Source organism: Solanum dulcamara, chromosome 2, assembly GCF_947179165.1.
Source record: "Solanum dulcamara chromosome 2, daSolDulc1.2, whole genome shotgun sequence".
In the NCBI taxonomy this organism is placed as follows: domain Eukaryota; kingdom Viridiplantae; phylum Streptophyta; class Magnoliopsida; order Solanales; family Solanaceae; genus Solanum; species Solanum dulcamara.
This window is the reverse complement of record NC_077238.1, coordinates 32,783,258-32,806,203: the sequence shown is the minus strand read 5'-3', so window position 1 is coordinate 32,806,203 and position 22,946 is coordinate 32,783,258.

The window sequence follows — 22,946 nt, the reverse complement described above, 5'->3', positions numbered from 1 at the left end:
TGCCCCAAAAATAAGAAGAAGAAAAAGAAAGTTAATCTTCTTGAAGTTGATGAAAAAATAAAGCAAAAACTCTTCTCTATTATTGAAGAAAAAGAATCTGAATCTGACTACTCGTCAGATGAAAGGCAATATGCTAGCGATGATGAATTCCTTAATGTCGCTCATAACTCAGAATCAGAAGAAGATGATTCTGATTGCAACTGCGGTGGTACCTTTTATCTTTGTGATAGTAAGACTATGAGTGTTATTTCTGAGAGTCAATAGAAACTCTATTCTCAACCATTGAGTATATCCAGGATGAAGAAGCCAGGAAGAAATATCTCCTAGAATTGCAGAATTTAGTTACTAGGAAAATGTATAACTCCTTTTAGCATGAGGCAAATCATGAACTAATTTGACTATAAGAAGGAAGAACTTCTATAGAAGTGCTTCATGGAGAAGTCAAAATTCTTAAAGAAGAAATAAAAGAACAAGTTCTAAAGAGAGCAAATGATTAAGCTGAAGCAACAACTTCAAAAGCCGTTATCACAGGTGATTCTGATGAAGATGAACAACATTTTGAATCTCCAAGGTATGAATCTGAACCAGGAGTAAAAATGATTATCAAAATCTGACCTCAGAGTTTGTGTATTTTAATTAAATTAGTCATTAATGAAAATTTTGTGCTTAACAAAATTACTTTGTCAGACAGTGGTACAGATAGAAATTGCATTATTGAAGGCTTGATTCGTACAAAATACCTTATTAAGGCTACTACTAAATCATATGGCGGTATTGGAGAGCGTATTTTGATCGATTATAAGTTATACAATGCCTATATATGCAATAATGGTATTTTTTTTTGTAATGACGTTGTTATTACAAAGAACATTAATGAGGAAATCATTTTGGGAATACCTTTTATTACTCAAATAAAACCGTATATTTCAGATTTTGATCTTATACGCACAAAAATTTTGGGAAAAGAATTTTTATTTCCTTTTATAAAAACTTTTTATCATGAAGAAAGTAAACTTTTACATAACCAGACTGCATTCAAAATAAATCTTATTTCTCAGCAGATTTGTATTCTTAAAGATAATATTAAAATCAAGACAATTGAGCAAATTTTAAAAACCCTGAAAATGGTAACTAAGATTGCCAATCTCCAACAAACTTTCGGAAAGGAAATTTGCTCATATTTTCCAAATGATTTTTGGGAGAGTAAAGCTCACACTGCTGATCTTCCATATATTGATGGATTCAATGAAAAAGTCATTTCTACGAAATCTAGGCCTATTCAAATGAACCATGAATTAATGGAAATCTGTAAAAAGGAAATTAGTACTCTTTTGGATAATAAAATGATTAGACCTTCTAAATCCCCTTGGAGTTGTTCAGATTTTTATATTAACAATGCAGCAGAGAAAGAAAAAAGTTTTCCTAGACTTGTTATGAATTATAAGACCTTGAACCCTGCTTTAAAGTGGATTAGATATCCGATTCCTAACAAAAGATATCTTTTGAAAAGAACTTTTAAAGGTAATATTTTAACGAAAGTTTTATATGAAATCGGTTTTTTGGCAAATCCAGATTTCTGAAAAAGATAAGAATAAAACTGCTTTCAATGTTCCGTTTGGACAATATAAATTAAATATTATGACTTTTGGGTTAAAGAATGCCCCTTTTGAATTTTTGAATATTATGAATTCTATTTTCAATCATATTAGCCATATTTCAATTGTCTACATTGATGTAGTAATATTTTCTAAGGACATTGATCTCATTTTAAATATGTAAATATTTTCTATAAAAGTTTCAAGAACAATGGTCATGTGGTTAGCGGCAAAAAGATCAATGGCTCTTTCTTCTCTTCTTCTCCGACGGCTTTTGCTTTGTGTTATTTTATCTTTTATATTTGCAGGAATAGGAGTATTTGTTTCCTCTGCAGTTTATAGCCTATTGGGTTTGGGGTTGTTTTGAATGCACCCCATCTGTTCGATAAATTATCTACGAGGGAAAGGAGCTTATTGGTAAGCCGACGTGAATGATAACCCTGATATGAACAGTACTTCCAAAGTGAATAGTGTTTTTCAGTGGCAATCAGGTTCATTTCAACTAGAGTTGGTACATCCGGTTTCCAGTTTCCATATCTTCCTATATCTATTCTTTGTTCTTACACTTGTAATAATATTTTGCTGACTTTAGACCTTAGAATAATTTAGTAGTTCTTACATGTTTTTATGCCTTTGGGTAGTTATGGTAGACTAGGGTCATGTTCTCGCTTAGTGATGGGGACGGGGATGAGGGTAAGGAGGGGTAAATTGGTGAAAGGAGTGTCAACACTGAGAGTAGGTTCTTAGAACATTGGGAAGTTAACGAGAAAATCCGTAGAGCTAGTTAAGATTCTTAAGAAGAGGAAGATTAATATAGCCTATTCCAAGAGACCAAATGGGTAGGTTCTAAAGCTAAGGAGGTAGACAGGTATAAGCTTTGGTTCTCTGGTTAATCGAAGTATAGAAATAGGGTAGGCATTTTAGTAGATAGCGATTTAAAGAATCAGGTGGTGGAGGTGAGGAGAGTAACTAATAGTATGATGTTGATTAAGGTGGTCATTGAAGGGATCACATTGAACATTATTAGTGCTTATGCGCCGCAAGAGGGCTTAGATAAGGAGGTTAAGAGGCATTTTTTGGAGTATTTGGATGAATTAGTGAGAGGCATACTGCCTATTGAAAAGCTTTTCATGGTAGGGGATTACAATGGGCACATCCTGGTGTATTTCGGGAGGGTGTGATTATATGCATGGAGGCTTTTTCTTCGAGGACAGAAATGGAGGTGAAGTTTCCCTTTTGGATTTTGCAAGAGCTTTTAGGCTGGTGATAGCCAATTCAAGTTTCTCAAAGAAGAAGGACCATTTGGTAACCTTCCGTAGTTTGGTGGCTAAGACCCAAATAGATTTTCTACACCTTAGAAAGGATGATAAAAGTCTGTACAAAGATTGTAAGGTCATTTTGATCGATAACCTAACAACCCGACATAAGCTCTTAGTGATGGATTTAGGGATCAAGATGACGAGGAAGAAGAGGATCAGGGATGACCGACCCAGGATGAGATGGGGGAGTTTGACTACGGCTAGTAACCTAGAGATGGGAAAGAAATTGAAGGCTATGGGGGCTTGGGATAGTAGTGGGGATGGGACCAATATGTAGATTAGGACAGCTAGTTGTATTAGGGCTATAGGAAGGGAAGTGTTGGGAGTCTCGATAGGTAGTCATAGTCGATATTGAGGGGACTGGTGGTGGAATGGAGAAGTGAAAGGGAAGATGGAAGCAAAGAAGATGGCATATGAGAAGTTGATAGAAAGAAAGGATGAGGTGGAGAAGTGGACTAATGGGGAACTTTATAAGATAGCGAGGAAAGAGGCGAAGTCGGCGGCTTCGATGGCAAAAATAATAGCTTTTAAATGCCTTTATGCTGAACTAGAAGAGAAAGACAGTGATAGGAAATTGTTCAGGCTAGCCAGGGCACTGGAGAGAAGGGAACGCAATGTGGATCAAGTGAAGTGCATTAAGGACGAGCATGGAAAAGTATTGGTAGACAAGACCCTTATTAAACAGAGATGGAAGTCCTACTTCCATAAACTCTTGAATAAAGAAGGGGACAGAGAGATTGTGTTGGGAGATTTGGAACATATAAGGAGACCCGGTATTTTGGGTGTTGCAGGAGTATTACAGTCGAGGAAGTTAAGGGTGTTGTTCGTAGGATACATGAGGTTCCTATGGAATTTTGGAAGAACGTAAGCTCGGCAGGTTTGGAGTGGCTAACTAGGCTATTTAATATCATCCTTAAGACGGCAACGATGCCCAAAGAATGGTTGTCAATCGTAATGATCCCCCTATATAAGAACAAGGGGGATATCCAGAGCTGCGACAATTATAGAGGTATCAAGCTTCTAAGCCATACTATGAAAGTATGGGAAAGAGTGGTGGAGATGAGGGTGAGGGGAGGAGTGTCTATTTTAGAGAACCAATTCGAATTTATGCCAAGACGCTCACTACAGAAGCCATCCATCTTATGAGGAGACTGGTGGATCAGTATAGGGAGAGAAAGAGGGACTTGCATATGGTATTCATTGACCTAGAAAAGGCCTATGATAAAGATCCATGAGAAATACTGTGGAGATGTTTGGAGGCTAAATATGTACCGGTGGCGTACATTAGGGTGATCAAGGACATGTATGAGGATGCCAAAACCATGGTAAGGACAGTAAGAGCGGACTCAGAGCATTTCCCAGTTGTGATGGGGTTGCATCAAGGATCATCTCTCAGTCCGTTTTTATTTGCCTTGGTGATGGATGGATTAACGCGACAAATTCAAGGTGAGGTGTCATAGTGTATTCTTTTCGCGGACAACATAGTCCTGATCAATAAGACTCGTAGTGGAGTTAATGCTAAGCTAGAGGATTAGAGACATACCTTGGAGTCTAAAGGGTTTAAGCTGAGTAGGACCAAGAAAGAGTACTTAGAGTGCAAGTTTAGTGAGACACCTTAGGAGGTTGGCATGGAAGTTAGTCTTAGAGACCAGGCCATCTAAACAAAAAGTAGTTTCAAGTACCTTGGGTTTATCATGCAAAGTAGCGGAGAGATTGACAAGGATGTCATACACCGTATTGCGGCAGGGTGAATAAAATGGAGGCTTGCTTTTGGTATGCTATGTGATAAGAGGGTACCACCACAACTTAAGGGCAAGTTCTACAAAGTGGTGGTTAGACTGGCTAAGTTATATAGGGCAAAGTGTTGGCCAGTTAAGGTCTCCCATATTTAAAAGATGAAAGTTGCTGAGATGTGAATATTGAGATAGATATGTGGGCATACTAGGAGTGACATAATTAGGAATGAGGCTATTTGGGACAAGGTAGGAGTGGCCTCGGTGGAAGACAAGATGTGAGAGATACGACTGAGATAGTTTGGGTATGTGAAGAGGAGAGACCCAGATGCCCCAGTGCGGAGGTATGAGAGGTTGGTCGTGGATGGTTTTAGAAGAGGTAGGGGTAGGCCAAAGAAATATTGGGAAGAGGTGATTAGACAAAACATGGCGCAGCTGCAGATGAACAAGGACATGACCTTAGATAGGAGGGTATGGAGAACTCATATTAGGGTAAAAGTCTAGTACATAGCCACGGTATTCTATCGTATTATTAGACGCTTTAGAAAACTATAATTTCTTATTTTTTTGTTGTCTGCTATTATCTATTACTTTCAGTACTTTCCATAGTTTTCGTACTTTAATTACTCTATTTTATTTGTAGCGCCCCCATTATTTGCCTTATCATATCACTTTGAACTTATTAACCTCTTAAATTCTTAGCCTTATCTAATGTCTTTTTATGCTTTATGCTTTATTGAGCCAAGGGTCTCCCGGAAACACCCGTCCTACCTTGGTAGGAGTAAGGTCTGCGTAGAATTTACTCTCTCCAGACCCCACGTTATGGGATTCTACTAGGTTGTTATTGTTGTTGTATTTGTTACAAAACTCAGTTGCAAAGGTTCCTTGGATGCCTTAACTATGTTGCTGATTTTATTCCTAAAGTTGGATAGATATGCAAGCCTTTTTATGAAAGGTTAAATAAAACCCATGTTCCTTGGTGTAAAAAGCAAACCACTGTCGTCATAAAGATCAAAGAAATGGTTAAAAACCTCCCTTGCCTGCGTATCCCTAACCCCAACTATTTTATGATTGTTGAAACAAATGCTTCACACATTGGTTATGGTGAAATTCTTAAACAAAGAAAATCCCCAGAATCAATTGAACAATTAGTTCATTATACCTCTGGGATCTGGAATTCTGCTTAGAAGAATTATAGTACTGTTAAGAAAGAAGTTCTTGCTATAGTTCTTTATATAACTAAGTTTCAGGATTATCTTATTAATAAAGAATTCCTGCTTTCCGTAGATTGCAAATATGCTAAAGATATCCTTCAAAATGATGTTAAAAACCTTATTTCTAAACATATATTTGTAGGTGGCAAGCCTTATTATCCAGTTTCGATTTTCAAATTGAATAGCTCAAGGGAGAAGACAATTCTCTCCTAGACTTCCTAATGAGGGGATTTTTGCAGGGTAAATCATGAGGCCAGGAGCACAGCCATAAGCAAGTAGTCCCTTTAAAAAGAAGGAAGGAGAAGAGGCTCCTTCGACCAAACCATTTTCCATTAGACTAGCCTTGACCGGATAAAATAGATAATCAGCATTGGCTCAACTGCCTCCTATTAACCCATCCGCATAACCTCCATTGCCTCAGAGCTCTTCATCAAACATGTTGGTTTTAAAAAACCATTTGCTCAAAATCTAGAACCTAGTTCTTACTCTGCTTCTGGAAAACAAAGATTTTCCCAAACACAAATAAAAGACAGTTACACCATGATAGCTCCTAAAAGCTTTGCAGAAGCAGTTGTCCCCACTGCCTCTAGCTCAAAATCCAAAGAAAAAGAAAACTTTGATCTTATTTCTTTGTAGGTTTGTCCTATCCTTTCACTTGATAAGGAATACAAAGGATACAAGGTTAAACACCTCCTCAAGCCCCTGTACACCAACAGGAACAACGTGAAGACAAAAAATCCACTCAAGATGAGGAAATTCTACGAGTTTATCCTTATTGACACTGGCTCTATAGAAATAGAGCATGAACTCCCCGATAAGTTAGATCCGAATAGCATTGCATATTAAAAATTCACTATTAAAAAGATTTTAACCCCTTTTAAGTGGCAAGTTGATCACTTACATACTCCTATAAATATTTCAAGAGAGCATAGACCTCAAACCTTTAACTCGCATGATTATAAGAATGATTGGTTTAACTTTTTATATTTACGACCATCTACTCAAACATGGTTTGTAAAATACAGTCTTGAAATTACTAAATCTATCATTCCCAGATGGTTTTATGAATGGTGGCACTTTTCGGTGGAAACAGACAAATCTTACCTAAATTATTTTTAGAAAAGTTTAATCAATTTTAAATTGATCAAGGAATTTCCACCCTTACTGAGTACATTCAAATGTGTAAATTTTTTATTCAAAAATGACTTTCTTATATTATCAGTTGGACTTTTCTGATTGTTGAATTTGACAGGATTAAATAGTTGTCCAAAGAAGTTCTCATCAAGGGATGGTCTCCGGCTCCCAAAGAGTCTCAACAACCTTCTCAGAAAGGTTCATCATCAAAGAGATCACCAAAGAGTGATTTAAAGAAAAGGCTACAAAAGGCCCTTTCAGAGTTAGACAATGATCCAGATGAGGAAGCTACACTACAGCTCCTTGATGAAGCTTCATCGCAAAGTATCGACAATGGTGATATGCTAAAACCCAAAGGTTTAGCACAGTCCTATCTACACCCTTTTGATGATTAATCCCAATTGAGGTTATTAAAAACCAAAATAATTGGATTTTTTCAGGTAGAGACTCAAAAGAGTTAGAATTATCGAGAAAATAAAAGAAGAGTCTCAAGAGACAAAATTTCTTTTGATTAAAAATCAACTGAACCCCTTCACCAAAAGAAAAAGCATTCTTTTAAAAATATGTTTTGGCCTATTCGAAAAAAAGATGCCATCAACTTTAGTAAAGTAAAGGTGGTCGACAACTTTAAAAAAGAAGGACCATGCATCTAAAGCAGTGGACCCCATCAAGATAAAATAATCCAAAGAAACCAATCAGGAAGAAGCAAATAGATTCCCTTATCTCTTCTTAGTTTATTTAAAGACTTGTAATTCTGATCTGAAGGACATCAGATAAAATACTTACATATTTTCTTTTAGTCTTTCACTCTATGTAAATCATGTTCAAGATTCTACTCAAATTAAAATAATCTAACACTCTTTACGAGTAAGTTTTAGTTTACTTACTGCCCATGCGATCCTTTAAATGGTTTTTTATAGAGCTAGTGTCAACAAGGAATTCTATTTTCAATCATATCAGCCATATTTCAATTGTCTACATTGATGATGTACTAATATTTTCTGAGGACATTGATTCTCATTTTAAACATCTAAATATTTTTTACAAAATTGTCAAACAAAATGGTCTTGTGGTTAGCGCCAAAAATATCAAACTTTTTCAGAAAATATCAGATTTCTTGGTCATGATTTGTACCAAGGTATTTACAAACCAATTTGTAGAGCCATTCAGTTTTCTGATAAATTTCTCGATGTTATTTCTGATAGAACTCAGTTGCAAAGGTTCCTTGGAAGCCTTAATTATGTTGGTGATTGTATTCCTAAAGTCAGATAAACTTGTAAACCTCTTTATGATGGTTAAAGAAAACCCCTATTCCTTGGGTTAAAGATCAAACAGCAGCCTTCATAAAGATCAAAGAGATGGTTAAAAATCTTCTTTGTCTGAGCATATTTCAACTCATATTCAGAGACCTATTGAAATAGAAGATTTCAAGCTTAAATCATTAAATGATTTAGAAAAGCTTTTTGATAAAAAGCTTTCTTCCTTAAGTGTTAAACCCATTGATTTATCAAATAATTTTATTGATAATAATATTGATTTTCAAGATCAACTTATCTCAGTTTTAAATAAATGCCACAGAAAGGATGAGGGTTCTTACAAATATGTTGTTTAACCTAGCATGAGGAATTTTTATTATCCTAGCCCTACTCTTCAAGAATTTCTTATAGCGGAGAGAGATTGGGTCCAGACCAATTCTTCTTATAGTAGTGATCTGGTTTATGAATGGAATCTTGATGGCTTGACTAATAAGCAAGTTGCAATTGGCAAAACACAACATTAAGATGCAGTATATACACTGATTCTTACTATTTTAGAGCATTTCAATGGTACATTTACCAACTAGAATGAAATACTGAGAACTCTTTTGAATAGTCTTTGATGTAAATATTTAGGATAATTTAGGTGGTATAACTACACCTTTCTAAGTCGTATTATCGATTTATTCAAAAGTAATTTGACTTATTGGAAGTCCTAGTGTATAGACAGTCTTCCCCCATTATTTGTTGAAAGAGTTAAGAGGAATCTTAAAGGTAATCTATATGAAATCCCTCATGGCCAATATACCTATGATAATTTAATTGTTACTTGCAAATAATAGGGATTAAATCTGCGCAATGAGTTAAAATTAGCCCAACAGCTTAAGATCAATAAAAAGAAAGAGAGATCACAACTATGTGAATTTTGTGGTCAATTCGGTATAGCCGATCCTTCTAATAGTAAGGATAGAAAATCATAAGAAATATAGGCATCATAGAGATGATGATCTGAACAGGCCTTGTAGGAAGCATCGCCGCTGTCGACGAAGCAAAAAGCAATGTGAAGCTAAAAGAGCTCACTGCAAGTCTACTAGATTTGCAAAGAATTTCTCTAAATGGGATCTCAAGAACATTCAGTTTTACAAGTGTGACCAATATTGACATATTTCTCCTAATTGTAAGCTTGAAAACTTATGTCTTTGATTCTTGAAGAAGAACTTCATGACAAAGTTTATGGTCTATATACACTTCTGGTTCAAAATCGCATTATTATTCTTTTGAGTTAGAATCAGTTTCTCAAAGTGAAGTTAAACTTCTTATTATGTATGATAATGACATCATATGCCTACTAATTGGTTATATATGTCATGACCCAACCCCATAGGCCGCGACTGGGTTCTGACCTAGACCCCCGTATATGTACCTATTAGCTATAGTCAAGTTGAACTCTGTATAATGTGATAGTACACGTAAAAACCCCAATGGGTCAAAACCTTTTTATGTACATGTAGCCTCTTTCCTTTGTATCATATAATGAAAGGGCACGCAAGCCAACAAGGCTGTCGTGACATAATAACATTTACAATGCATCATATAGGCGTAATTGAAACAAACTTACAAATAACCCACATGCATATGTCTATAGACCTCTAAGAGTATTAACTATATTATATGGCGGGACAGGGCCCCCGCCATACCCCTAAATAAACAAATATATACACTGGAAGAGTAGTACCAAAAACTAAGCTCCGATACAATAGAGCTTTTCCCCAAAACTGCTGAGTGGAGTCCTAGGCTGGCAGATCCCTAAAGCGTGTATCTATACTTGCGGGCATGAAATGCACCCCCCTCCCTAAAAAGAGGGGGTCAGTACAATATATGCACTGAGTATGTAAAGTACAAAACATCATAAGGAGATCACAACTGATATAGGGATGTAGGGGGGAAAGTATAACATCTAACAAAGTACTGTACCTGCATCTTATAAAATAAAGTCATGTATACCATTGTCACATACCACACCCGGCCCGCTCGAGGACTCAGTGTTACAAATGCATCACTTTATCATCATAGGCATCTGTATACTATTAGCGTGGTGGAATATACAGCCCGATCTATGCATAGAGTAAGTTAGTGCCAAGGAATGTCAGGCTCGATCCCTATACATATAACATATTAGTGCCGAGGAACGTTCGGCCCAATCTCTATACATATAACACGTTAGCTCCAAGGAACGACCGGCCCGATCCCTATATATATAACACGTTAATGCTGAAAAACATCCGGCCCGATCCCTATGTAATATAATAATACATATATGTGCACGTAAAACTTGATAACATATCAAACATCCCTCAACACATTATCATAAAGTATGTCCAAGAGCCTCTAGGTCTAGGAGCTTACACATCGAATCATTATTCAGTATGTAAAAGGCTCGAGGGTCGTAGTTCAACTACTTTAAGACCCTTACCATTCAAAGGTGAGTACAAGTCATGACTTATGCCCGGAACCTACAAAGGGAATTACCTCTAACTCATATCATATATCGCTTTACTTACATTAAACCATTTCAAGAGAGGGAAGGGATAGGCTTCATATGTAGTACTTTTTGTCGTGTCGACGACTTACAATAGGCCATAACTCAACTATCACAGGAGTTCGAACATCGAGAAGTGAATAATATTTATGAACCATACTTGGGGTTCTATGAATGGAATTATTCTCACATTACACATACAATCCACTTAAGACTAAGCATGCCAAAAGAAAGAAAAGAATAGCTTCACATACCTCTTATCAATTGCTTTTAACCCGGCTTGTCTCATCATCCTCTGGACCTATTTAACACGAAGGTAATACTAATATTAATAACCTTTAACTTTCCAGCTTCTAAATCCACAACTAAGCACCCATAGACATCAATTCTTTATTTGTCTTTCTTGACTAGTCTCAACTAGTCTATTAGTTAGTTAGAAGTTAACGGAATTCGGGCAGCATCTCCTCTATAACTTGCCCTATCCGAACTTCCCATTATATTTTCAATTAGTACAGCCAACCAAAAACAATAACCATCAGCCAATACACAATTATACTACCTCAACATCACACCAAATATGTCCCAAACAGCCCGCTCAAAACTACGACTCCAAAATACGGTTTACAATATTTATTTTGTAAACTCTTAGCGACAAGAAATGGGGTGTTATGTGGCTGAAACTAGAAGAACTTATACCCATATTTAGACATGTTTCCATCTCTTCAACACTACAAAACAATTCCCAATATGATACTACAATACCAACGACACTAGTTATATTTTAAGCCACTAGAGTACGTCAAAATAGTCCCTACACGACCTGCAACTTCCTTCATCCGTAACGTCCATATTTTCACATCTACAACTCATTTTTACACACCCATAAAATTCTTAAACCTTTACCAAAATATGGGAGAAGATAATCAATCCATACCTTAACAAATGGCTTCCCAAACTTACTGAAAATTAACTTCAGAAACTTCTTGCACGGCTGAGCTTTGGTAGATATTTGCAGCCCTATCTTTCTTCCCCAACTATCAATATCTATTTTTAAACACCCCTACTTAGTTGAGGAATACCTTAGATAATTAATCCATAGATAAAAGTTGGAGAACTTACCTTGTAGAGGCTAGGGTCGTATGTACTCTCTCTTAGTCTCTTAGGATTTATTTACCTTTTTCAAAGTGAAATTTGATGAAGAATGACTTCTTAGTCATCAAAACACAAATATATACACCTCCCTAAGAGGTGACACATGGCAGCCCCTAGGGGTGACACGTAGAAGCTCCCTAGGGTGCCACCTCATCCATGCGGCCAACCACATGCTACCACATGGCAGTGTGGGGGTCCACCCCCAAGTAGGTGGGTCACCTACTTAGCCCAAGTAGGTGCGTCACCAACTTGTTTCCTTCTTACTTTATTTTTGTGGGTTCGTAATCTCGTCTTACTTCAAAAGTCTATGTATTCCTTGCTACTTAATCTCGACATGTGCTCCAGGAGCTTAATTATGCAAGACGTCCAAGGCGGTAGCTTTCGCAAGTAGATAGGGTCCTACGATTCATTACTTGGCCTACAATTCCTTCCAAATTCTTATAACCCTATTTCCAATCTTCCTTATTATGGGGTATCTTATTTTCCTTTCCTTAGGGTTATTTGATAGCGTGGTAGATAATTTAGGTCACGTGGCAACTTTTTAGAAGCTTAAGAAAGTGTTCCGAAGTACAAAAGTTTGGGGAATAACAGTATACACTTCTGGTTCAAAATTTGAAGAAGGAGATTAAATCTCTTAAATAGAATCAAATGATTCATGATCACATGGTCTCTCAATTAGAGAATGATGTGAATGATTGTTCGGCATCAATACCTCCTACTGATAAAGGAAAAGGTAAATTTGAAGAAATTATTGATATTTCTAAATAAAATTTTTTTCTAGGAATGAAGCAGATTATAACTGCTCATAGATGGTATAGTAAATGTACTATTTTAATTAATAATGAATTTAAAGTTACTAACACTATGATGATTGAAAAAACTACCCATATTGTTAAATCTACGTCTGAACATGCTTTAGATATAAAGTATAAATTGTCAAATAATCATATCTGTCAGAACAAAGTATGCATTCCAAATTTATGTTTCTTAGTAAAAGATCAAATGCATCCCCTAATTATACTTAGAACTCATTTCATAAATACTATATATCCTTTTATAAAAATTGATTCAAAAGTATTTACAGCTAGTTACAATGATAAAGAAATATCTTTTTCATTTATTACCAAACCTGTAACTAGAGATATTAATGCTTTAATTAATATGAAGTAAAAGTATATTGATTCTTTAAGCTAGATATACATCATGAATATTTTGTATACTTTATGTCCTACTAAGGTATAGGAAAAATTCAAATTCATTTCTAAACAGATGAAAATTGATATATGTGCCGATCATCGAGTGCTTTTTTAAATAGAAAAAAGCAAAAAGAATTTAGAGGCAACAGTCTCAATAATCTTTTTCCAAGCAGGGTTAGCAAGAGTCAAACAAGGTCATCACGACCAGGATCTACCAGGCTGCGGTAGTTCACGCAGCCATCTAGATCTGGTTAAAAATAATATCCTCAAGCTTAGAGGAAGGCGGTAGTCCGCACACACGACCAAGGATAAAATCTAAATATGGATAATATTTTGATCTAGATCTGGATGGCCGTGTGAACTACAGCCCGCCTTGTAGATCCTAGTCGTGATGACCTTGTTTGACTCTTGCTAACCCTGCTTGGCAATAGATTACTGAGATTGGTGCCTCTAGATTCCTTGTGCTTTTTTTTATTCCAAAAAGCACAGATAATCGATACAAATATCAATTACCAGCAGTTCAGAAATCAATTTGATTTTTTCGTGTACCTTAGAGGGACGTAAAGTATCCAAAATATTCATGCTGTATATTTTCAGCTATAAAGAATCAATATAATTTTGCTTCATATTAATTAAAATATTAATATCTCTAGTCACAGGTTTATTAATAAATGAAAAAGATATTTCTTTATCATTGTAACTAGCAGTAAATCCTTTTGAATCAATTTTTGTAAAAGGATATATATTATTTATGAAAGGAGTTCCAAGTATAATTAGAAGATGCATTTGATCTTTTACTAAGAAAAAAATGAGGAATTTATACTTTGTTATGATAGATATGAGTATTTGATAATTTATACTTTATATCTAAAGCATATCCAAACGCAGATTTAACAATATGGGTAATTTTTCAAAAAATCTTGAAGGTACCAACCCTTCCTATATACAGCTAATATCACCTCCACTATCAATCATCACAGTGCTAGTAACTTTAAATTTATTATTAATTAAAATATTACATTTAATATACCATCTATGAGCAGTTATAATCTATATCACTCCTAGAAAAGATTTTTGTTTAGAAATATCAATAACTTCTTCAACTTTATCATCAACTTTATATTTTCCTTTATCGGTAGGAGGTGTTGATGCAAAACCATCTTTCACATCATTCTCTAATTGAGAAATCCTGTGATCATGAATCATTTGATTCTATTTAAGAGATTTAATCTCGTTCTTCAACTTTTCACCTCTATTTTGTAAGTCATCGAAAAAAGTATCTATTTCTACCGTATCAGTCTCTTTATTAAGATGAGCAAGAACTTCTTTTATAGAATACAGGTCTGGATCTTTGAAATTACTTTGAAAATCATTTTTTGATTTATTAGAAGATTTAGAAGAAAGGGAGCTAGATGCCATATCAAGAATCTTACTCCGTAATTTTTCTTTAGAAATTTCTTTTAATAGTTGTAATGACCCTCCAGGTCAATTTTGAATTAAAGAATTCATTCCGCCTCTTAGATCATTCTTGTAGAGCCCCCAAGTCATTTATGACTTGCTGGCACTCAATGTTCGATCGCATGGTTGTTCGTTTGGGTTTTGGTCCCGTTTCCCTATTTTGGAGTTTTTATAACTTGAAAAGTTGACTTCGGTCATAACTTCAGGAAAATGACTTTTGAATGAAATCCTAATGGTTCCATTAGCTCAAAAATGGATAAATTAGGTTAGTAGCATGGTTGGCACGTTTACTGAGGCAATTAGTACGAGTTTAAGAGCACTTGGCACGTTTGACTTAGAGATCTGGCCTATAGTGGACTTTGGTCAACATTTTTGGAAAATGCACTCGGATGAAAATTTTAATAGCGTGGTTAATTCTAAAAGGTCAAGTTTGGTCTAGAACGACCCTTTGTTCGTTTCTCGAGGATTTTGATCTAATTCCAAGGCCCATTGTGGAATTTGGCTCAAAATAGCCCTATGTGGGACCTCTTTTCAGTCATAATGACCTCGTATGGAAATTTTAACTATGCCATTGAGTCTGGAATATCGAATTTGGTAGGGCAGCATATGTTATTTGTGCGCACGGGATTCTGAAGAAATTCTGAGCACCCCATCTTAGTATTTGAATTTGTTGAAAACTCAGGTCTTATATGATATCGAGTGCAGCCAAAATTACTTCACGCGATCGCGGGCTGTAATGACCGTAAAGGTCATTTTTGGATTTTTTGTAAAATAACCATTTTTACCCCTCCCTTTAGATGCTCCGAGTCATTTCTTATTGTTATCGGGTGTTGATTTTTAGAAAATCCTATGAAAATTTAAGTCTTTGGAAATTTTGAGTTTCATAATCTTTAAGTATTAAAAAGTGGTATTTGGGGTCAATCAGAGTTACGAGTCTCGGAATGGAATTCCATCGATTCTAAAAGCTCCAAAATGTCGATATTGACTTGGGAGACTTTACGAAATCAGTTTTGGAGTTGTAACAAAGATTTGAGGCCTTGAGTTGAGAATTTGATGAACTTTAAGCCAAGGTTTGACTTTGGTCAACTTTGGGAGTTCCGATGCTCGGAATGGAATTTCAACGACTCCGTTGGATTCGGAAGATGGTTTTTGGTCCAGAAGAAGTGTTGTTTGAATTTTTAGAGGTCTCAAGTCCATTTTTGTATTTTGAAGGCCTAAGTTGGTTTAGTTGCAACTTTTTGAGTTTTGAGTCAACGAGATCTCAAATTCAAATTATGATGGTTCCATCATCTCTGGAATGAAAAAATTAGGCTAATATCACTGTTGGAATGACTATCGAGGCGATCGATACGAGTTTGGATCATTTGGCACTTTTGACTTCGAAAGTTAGCCTATGGTTGACTTTGGTCAACATTCTTGGAAAATGTGCTCGAATAAAAATTCTCATAGTGCGGTTAGTTCCTAAATGTCAATTTTGGTCTAGAACGGCACTTCGTTCTCTTTTCGAGGCTTTCGATCTAATCTCGAGGCCCATTATGGAACGTGGTTTAAAAGGTCTCTTGGGTGTGGGACCCATTTTTTATTAAAATGATATCGTATGAGAATTATGAATGCTCCATTGAGTTTAGAACATCAAATTTAGTGAGTTAGCATATCTAGTTTATTTTTATCGGATTTTGAACGAATCCCGAGCATCCCGTCGTAGATTTTGGATTTTTCCAAAATCTGCAAAAAAAAATAAAAATTGCAGCAGCTTCTCCTTTTTTGGGGGGGTTTTATCTCAACTTTAAAAACTTTTATCTTGGGCTATATAGCTCCAACTTGGGTGATTCAAAAGGTCAACTTGTGAGATTTTTCCTGGACTACGCATTGAAGAGCTTGAAAACTGATTTGGAGCATTCGATTTAGGTAAAAATCAAATTTTATTTGCAGCAGTGTCCATTTTCGGATTGAGATTTTTGAAGAACTTTAAAAAGTTATTTCTTGACCTATATAAATCTGATTTTTGGTGATTCAAGGGTCTTAATTGAAAAGATTTCATGAGGAATCTCGTGGTGATTTCAGAAATGCGAGGGAAAGCTTCGTTTAAGGTAAAAATGCCTTTTTAGTTACTGATTTAGTCTTTTTCGGAATGAAATTTTATTGAATTTTAGAAGAATATATCCTAGTCAATATAACTCCTTTTTGAGTGATTGTTGAGGCTATATTATGGGGTTTTTTGCAAGGATCGTCATAGTGCAATTTGTTTCGGTTGAAAGAGTCTCATTGCTTCAAAATTTGCTGATTTTGATGCTGCTATTTTTGGTTGCATGCTCGTCCTGCGTAGTTTTGTACCCCAAATTATGTTATAAATCTGATTTGTGAGCTTAGGGTGACATTTGGAACCTATTTTTTGGGGGGGGGGGGGTTAAATCCAAAATTTCATATGTGGGTCTCACAATTCCCATTTTTGACCCCAAAATTGGTCCATCTCCAAAAATAATAAAATTAGTGTCTAAACGACCGTATTGACATCATGGTTCTATTTTTGACAGTGTGGCAGCATTTCGATGTAGTTCGGAAGCGAAAAGCTCCAGCACAGTAATTTGGAGCCCGCATGTTTATCCTACAGGTAGGCTACAATTTACCTTTCTTTAGATTGAGATGGAATGTGTGAAAGCATGATGAAATAGTTGGAATTTGGGTTGGGTAGTTTGATTGTATATTTTAGGTGTTAGAAATCGTACTTTAGGCTTGTTATCGGGTTTTTTGGATATTTAGAAGCATGTGTATCTTGTCGTTACTTGTTAGTATTACTTGTTAGTTAGGCGTTACCCTTTCTCTTAAAAATATCCTCATCCATAAATCGATATAATCGTGACTTTCGTGATGCATCAGCCATACTAGATTTCGTGATTGTTGACTTTGGCTTCGGTTCCAATTTTGGCGGCATCTCGGTTGACTCATTTGGGAAAAGATTTTTGGTACTGTTGTATTCGAGTTGGGAAGTAGAATGGTTGGCATCATGAGATAAATTATCGGGGAGCATCCGGGTACTCAGCCCCGACCTCTATTCTGAATTATCAAGGAGCATTCGGATACTCAACCCCGGCCTGTACTAGTTGCTAGTTTGACGAGCATCTGGGTACCTAGTCTCGGCCTCAATCATACTGATGTATTATGACGCGCATCTAGGTACCCAGTCCCAGCCTCGACCGCACTTATGTATTATGGAAAACATCCAGGTACCTAGTCCTGTCCTTGGCCATTTTAAACATTCAGGTGAGTATCTAGGTCCCACTCCCAGCCTCGGCCCCTAAGTCACCCCTAGATCTATTGACTCTTGGAGATTCTCAGTTTGGAAATGATATAGTACTTCGGCTCCTAACATCGCAGATTCTTGGTTCCTAGTCTTGATAGTTGTAGTTATTCTGTGTACTCAGCGGGCTAATAGGGGTTCATCCGCACTTTTATTTAACTTGCGCATGAGTGTCCCAACTGGGCTTATGGGAGCCCAATTAGGTATAGTTAGTTATAGTTCTCATAGGTAGTACTCTTTCCCCTTTTTGATGCTTATGTTGACTCCTATCTTTTCTACTCAGTCAGCCTATGATGCCTACTGGGTACATGTTGTCTTGGTACTCATACTACACTCTGCATCTACTTTTGTGATGTAGGACCAAGCATTAGCTACCATCGTGGATAGATCGAGCCTATTGCAGTCAGCTTCAGAGAATAGGGTGAGCACTTAACGTGTTTGGATCATTTTTGTCTCCTTCAGTATGGATGGCCCGTCTTTTGCCTTTTGAGACTAGTCAGTTGTTACATATATTTTTGGTCCACTTTCGAGACTTGTACTCGTCTTTTATTTTATAGCAGATCTGTACTTGTGACTTCCAAGTTTTGGAAGGGATCTTTAGTTATTTATATCATGTTTTAGTTTACTTCCGCTTATTCTTTCTTCCTATCTTTATAATTCATCACTCTTATTTAGTTTCTGCCCTCAAACCCATTACTTGAAGTTCCAGGTTGACGGGTTGGCTTACCTACTGGAAGGTTATAGTAGGTGCCATCATGACCTAAGGAATTGGGTTGTGACAAATTGGTATCAGAGCCCCAGATTCATTGGTCTAACTTGTAAAGAGCTAACGTCTAGTAGAGTCTCGCTGATAGGTGCGGCGACTTTTGTAGCTTATCTTCGGGAGGCTATAGGATGTCATTAGGAACACTCTCTATGTTGTATCATTTTGTGCAGCGTTGTATTTTTTTTGATTTCGTGAAATCTCATTTGTTCTACTCTTTCGCAGGGATAGTTTGTATGCGCGGTACCACTGGTCGTGATAATGCACCAAGGCTTGGCATGCCTAAAGGTCATCCTCATAGGACAGGTAGAGGAGCAGCACCAGTTCCAAACCCAGAGATAGAGCTGGAGCTAGTAGAGAAGTATCAAGATGCTCATATTCCTACTCAGCCAGAGGGACCACCACCACCAGCAGAGCCTCTATCTACACCAGATATGAACCCAATACTACAAGTAGCGATTTTGTAGCTCTTCCTGGCTATTAGGGCTATACCACAGGCCCCGACCCCAGTAGCAGGCATACCAGCACCACAGGATCCACACATCGAGAAAGCACATAAGGTTCAGCTACCTCCACCAATTATTGCACCCCAGCCAGCAGTTTCGAAGGGTATGATGTCATTATAAGATCACAAGATGTTAGGGGTATTTCAGAGGCTGTCACCCCAGATTTTTTCTGGATCCATTTGCGAGGATGCCATGGAGTTTTTGACTACCTGTCAAGAACAGCTCCATTCCTTGGGTCTTATAGAGTCCAAAGACGCCAACTTCACTGCTTACTAGTTCAGCAAGGAAGCCCGACAATGGTGGCATTCTTATTTGTAGTCCAGACCAGCTGGGTCACCACCATTGACAAGGACCCAATTCTCAGAGGCTTACTTGGCTCGATACATCCCTAGAAGTATTTAGGACCAACTTCGGGATCAGTTTACTCGGTTGGAGCAAGGCCACATAATGATTACAGAGTACAAGGCTAGATTTTATCAGCTTTACCAATATGCCACTATGATTCTACTCACTGAGGAGGAGAGGGTATGATGTTTTGTGCTCGAATTGAGACTTTACCTGAGGTTAGGGACTGAGCACCTTATTTTTATGGGCCGTTCTTTTCTGGATATGGTGGATTATGTCCAAACGATCAAGATTATTCATCTTCAGGACCAAAGGGGCAGTGATAAGAGACCCAAGCATCAATGTAGCTACAGTGGGGTCTATTCTAGAGGCCATGATAGTTATGATAGGCCCTACCAGCGGTTCCAGTAGGATAGGTACCAATAGGGTTAGTCCAGCCGGCTAATTCAGGTCGCCCTGCCAGCAGTTGAGGGTAGTTAGCCCCATTCATGGGGTTTCACCGTAGAGCATAACTCGAGGGGATAAGATCCTCTTTCTTCCTACCATGGACGAGTTATCATGGGTCGCTCATCTTCTAGATGCTTTGATTATGACTCACTAGAGTATTGGTCTAGGGAGTGTCCTGGCCATTGTAGATCGTTGGTAGTAGCATCACCTCCACCAGGAGGTATAGATTAGGGTCATGGCCACAATGATGGTCAGTAGGGTATTCGGGGAGGTTCCCAAGGAGGCAAGTCAAGTGGTAGGGCGAATGTTCGTGGGGGAGGCCAATAGGGCCACTTCTATGCTACTCTGGTGAGGGAAGAAGCTGAGGCATCAAATAATGTTATCATAGGTAATATCCTTATTTGTCAGCATATTACTTCATCTTTATTTGATCTAGGTTCCACGTATTTCTATGCGTTTATATATTTTTCTCTATGTCTGGGTATTTCTTATAAGTCACTTGAGGTCCTGTTATATATTTTGACCCCAGTAGAGGATTATTTAGTAGTGGATCAGGTTTGTAGATCCTGTACGGTGACTATTCTCAGGCATGAGACTCGGATATATCTTATTTTACTTTATATGCTAGACTTCGATGTTATTTTGGGCATAGATTGGCTATCCCCTCATCATGTGGTTTTTTGACTGTTATTCTAAGACCATTACATTAGCCATGCCTAGTATTCCCCCGGTCTTGTGTTAAGGTGTTTATAGTCGCTCACCGATTGGGATCATATCCTCTATGCATGCCTAATGACTAGTTGCGTTCGGGTGGTTGGCGTACTTACCATATGTCCGTGATGTGTCAAGCGAGGCCCCTACTATTGATTCAGTCCATGTAGTTAGGGAGTATACTGATGTCTTCCCCACTGACCTACCTGGCCTACCCCTAGAGAGAGATATTGACTTTGCCATAGATTTAGAGCTGGGACTAAGCCCATGGCTATACCACCTTACCGTATGGCCCTACAGAGCTCAAAGAGCTTAGCGTGCAGCTTGAGGATCATCTAGGTAAAAGATTTATTCACCCGAGTATGTCTTCATAGGGTGCACCCATCTTGTTTGTTTAGGAGAAGGATGGGACTATGCTGATATGTGTTGATTACAGGCAGCTGAACAAGGTAATGGTGAAAAACCGTTACCCCCATGCCTTGTATTGATGATCTATTCGATCAACTTCAGGGTGCGAAAGTGTTTTCTAAGATTGACTTGAGGTTTGGCTACCACCAGTTGTAGTTTAGAGGAGCTGACATTCCTAAGACTTCTTTTCAGACTCTCTATGGCCACTATGAGTTCCTTGTAATGTCTTTTGGGCTTACTAATACCTTCACAGCTTTTATGGACCTTATGACTCGAGTATTTAGGCCTTATCGTTACTCCTTCTTGATTGTATTCATCGATGACATACTCGTATACTTGCAGAGTAGGGAGGAGCACGCACAACACTTAAGGGTTGTTCTCTATACTTTGAGAGATCAGTAGCTTTATGCTAAATTCTCAAAGTGCAAGTTTTGGTTGGAGTTTGTGGTATTTCTGGGACACGTGGTGTACAGAGAGTGTAATAAAGTGGATCCGGTGAAGATTGAGGCTAATCGTGGTTGGGCTAGGCCCACATCTGTTATGAAGATTCGAAGTTTTGTTGGATTGACTGGGTATTATAGATGATTCATTGAGGGTTTCTCTACCATTGCAGCCCTATTGACCTATTTGACCCACTAGGATGTTCACTTTTTGTGGTCTAAGGAGTGTGAGTCGAGCTTTTGAAAGCTTAAGGAATTGCTTACCACCGCTCCGGTTTTGACATTACAAGTTGAGGGAGCAATATTTTCGATATATTATGACGCTTCTAGTGTAGGTCTTGGGTGTGTACTAATGCAGTGTGGTCGAGTTATTGCTTATACTTCCATACAGTTGAGAGTGCACAAGCGCAACTACCCCACCCATGACCTAGAACTGGCGGCGATAGTTTTTGCGCTCAAGATATGGAGGCACTACTTATACAGAGTCCATTAGGAGATATATACAGATTACCATAGTTTATAGTACATTATGAGTCTAAAGGATCTTAATTCTAGACAGTGGCGTTGGATTGAGTTACTGGCCGATTATAACATCTCTATCCTCTACCACCCGGGCAAGGCGAATATAGTAGCGGACGTCTTGAGCCGAAAGACAGGGAGTATGGGTAGTTTAGCTTACTTGTCTGCTGTAGTGCGACCCCTAGCCTTGCACATCTAGTATTTGTCTAATCAAATGGTTAGGTTTGAAATCTCAGATTCTGGACCAATTTTGGCTTTTGTGGGAGCTCGATTATCTCTACTAGACCAGATTCGAGGTCGACAGTTTGAGGATAGAGCATTGGTAGAGCTTTGAGAATTAGTAGTTTGGCCTTAGTTAGGCGTTACCCTTGCTCTTAAAAATATCCTCATCCATAAATCAGTATAATTGTGACTTTCATGATGTACCGGCCACACTAGATTTCGTGATCGTTGACTTTGACTCTGGTTCCAGTTTTAGCGGTATATTGGTTGACTCATTTGGGAAAAGATTTTTGGTAGTGTTGTATTTTAGTTGGGAAATAGAGTGGTTGGCATCATGGGATATATTATCGGGGAGCATCCGGGTACTCATCCCCGGCCTCTGTTCTGAATTATTGGGAAGCATCCAGGTACTCAGCCCCAGCCTCTACCGACTTGCTAGAATGATGAGCATACGGGTACCTAGTGTCGGCCTCGATCATATTGATGTATTACGGCGAGCATCTGGCTACCCATTCCCAGCCTCGGCCGCACTTATGTATTATGACAAGCATCCAGGTACCCAATCCCGGCCTTGGCCATATTGAATATTCGGGTGAGCATCTGGGTCCCAGTCTCATCCTCGACCACTAAGTCACCCCTAGATCAATTTACTTTTCGAGATTCTTGGTTTAGAAATGATATAGTACTTCGG